Raw genomic sequence first — 2500 nt, 5'->3', positions numbered from 1 at the left:
AGAATAGTGAGGAGGAGGATAATGCGATATGTTTCTTTTATATTATTATTTTTTTCTTTTTTTTCTTCTTCTTTGTCTGTTTGTTTGTCTCTCTCTCTCTCTGTTTCTCTCTCTCTCTCTCTCTCTCTCTCTGTCTCTGTCTCTCTCTCTCGCTCTTTCTCTCTCTCTCTCTCTCTCTCTCTCTCTCTCTCTCTCTCTCTCTCTCTCTCTCTCTCTCTCTTTCTCTGTGTGTGTGTGTGTGTCTGTCTCTGTCTTACTCTCTCTCTCACTCTTTCTGTGTGTGTGTGTATGTGTGGCTGTCTCTGTCTCACTCACTCTCTCTCTTTCACTCTCTCTCTCTCTCTCTCTCTGTCGATCTGTCTGCCCCCTCCCCCTCTATTTCGCTTTCTTTCCATCTTTCTCACAAGCAGGGTACAGTTTTCTTGTAACCCGACACACACATACACCGTTCTTAGTACAGCATTTTCCCTATAACAATTATAATAAACATAACGACAATGGCAAAACACCGAGCTATTCTGTATAGAGGACATGTTGTATAAACCAGATGATTAAATTAATCCGATTTCATGAACAAGACAAAACCGAAAGAAAAATGTCTTGTCCTTCTATAACGTAAGAAAGTTATGAATAAGGAATTTATTTTCCTGGAACTTAAACAAGGACACGTGAGCGATATTCAGTGTTGCATGAAAGATTTGTCGTTGCAGGGAAAATGTGGATCTGATTTTTCTTTCTTTGTCTGTCTGTCTTGTGTGTTTGTTTGCCTGTTTCCTTCTATTTCTAGCTCTTTGTCTGTCTGTCTGTTTCATTCTCTCTCTCTCTCTCTCTTTCACTCTTTCTCTCTTTCTCTTTCTCTCTCTCTCTCTCTCTCTCTCTCTCTCTCTCTCTCTCTCTCTCTCTCTCTCTCTCTCTCTCTCTCTCTCTCTCTCTCTCTCTCTCTCTCTCTCTCTCTCTCTCTCTCTCTCTCTCTCTCTCTCTCTCTCTCTCTCTCTCTCTCTCTCTCTCTCTCTCTCTCTCTCTCTCTCTCTCTCTCTCTCTCTCTCTCCCTTCCCCTTTCTCCTTCTTCCCCCTTTTTCTCTCTCCTCTCCCTCCCTTCTCTCTCTCTCTCTCTCTCTCTCTCTCGCTCTCTCTCTCTCTCTCTCTCTCTCTCTCTCTCTCTCTCTCTCTCTCTCTCTCTCCTCTCCCTCCTCTCCCTCCCCCTCCCTCCCCCCTTCCCACCCTTTCTCTCTCGAACCTGATTTTTCGGAACCAAATTCGCAGCCGTTATATTTCGCGGAAGTTCTGCTTATTCCACGGGTTTTATTTTATGATTTCGCTTTACTTTGCTGTCGAGAGATACGAGCGAGTCTGTGGAGAAGAAATTGGAAATTCAGTTTTTTTTATTTTCTTTTAGCTTTATTCTTATCTTATCTTTATATCACGTTATTCTATATATTTTTTTAGTTCTGTTTATCCATACATCTATTTATTTATTTATTTCTTTTTATCCATATGTCTATTTATTAATCAGTCTGTCTATCTATTTATCTGTCTATCTATCTATCTATCTGTCTGTCTATCTATTTGTCTATCTGTCCACCAAGCTATCTCTCTGTCTGTCTGTCTATCTGCCTATCTGTCCATCAAACTATCTCTCTCTCTGTCTATCAATCTGCCTTATCTCACTGCCTATCTATCTATTTACCTATTCCCTTATCTATCCATTCATCTAATTTCCCCCTCGTCCGAAACCCTGCGACGACCTTGGCTTCCCGTGTTCGTTACGTTGAGGATGTAATAAACGAACGAAGACGTACAAGTTTTGAGGGGATGATTGCACGCTTTCGGACACCTGATGACGTATCATTTCCGGGGGAAGGAGAGGGGGGGAAGGGGGAAGGGAGGGAAGGGGAGGGGAAGAGGGGAAGGAGAGGGGAGGAGGGGAAGGGGAGGAGGGAGAAGGGGAAGGGGAGGAGGTGAAGGGGAGGGGGAAGGGGGGAGGGGGAAGGGGAAGGGGGAATGAGGGGGAGGGAGAAGGAGAGGAAGAGAGGAAGTGGGGGGGGGGGAAACGGAGAAGAGGAAAGGAGGAAAAGAAGGGGAAGGGAAGGAGGAAAGAGAAGGAGAAGAAGGAAGGGAGAAGGGAATAGAAATGGAGAAGAAGGGAGGGGAAGATGGAAGACAGGAAGGAGGAAAAAGAAGAGAAAGAGGAAGGGGGGAAAGAGAAAGGAAAGAAGAAGAAAAAGAGAGAAGAGCGAAAGGACTGGAAGGGGGGAATGGAGAAGAAGCAATGAGGGGAAGGGAGAGCGAAGGAAGGAAAGGGGAAGGAGGAAAGAAGGGAAGAGGGGGAAGATCTCGCAAAACCTTCGTTGATTTAAGTTCGAACGGGCGGTTAAGTTTGAAAGTAAGTTCAGGGTTAAGTTCGGGGATTCCCCGCCTGATCCTCCGACTCGAAAATTGAAATGGTTGTTGATTCGATGTAAATATTTTAGGAGTAGTTATTACTGGTGTTGGGGGTGGG

At 44.6% G+C, this 2500-nt stretch overlaps 1 protein-coding gene across 1 annotated transcript in view; it reads left to right on the top strand.

Annotated features, from left to right (window-relative positions):
- The window catches only part of LOC138864823 (uncharacterized), an 8082-nt gene that overhangs the window by 153 nt on the left and 5429 nt on the right, over positions 1–2500 (top strand). The gene's annotated exons all lie outside the window — the stretch shown is intronic.

Source organism: Penaeus vannamei, chromosome 18 (genome assembly GCF_042767895.1).
Source record: "Penaeus vannamei isolate JL-2024 chromosome 18, ASM4276789v1, whole genome shotgun sequence".
Classification (NCBI taxonomy): domain Eukaryota; kingdom Metazoa; phylum Arthropoda; class Malacostraca; order Decapoda; family Penaeidae; genus Penaeus; species Penaeus vannamei.
Note: the sequence above shows the minus strand (reverse complement) of the source record. Positions and strands in the feature narration are given on the sequence as shown.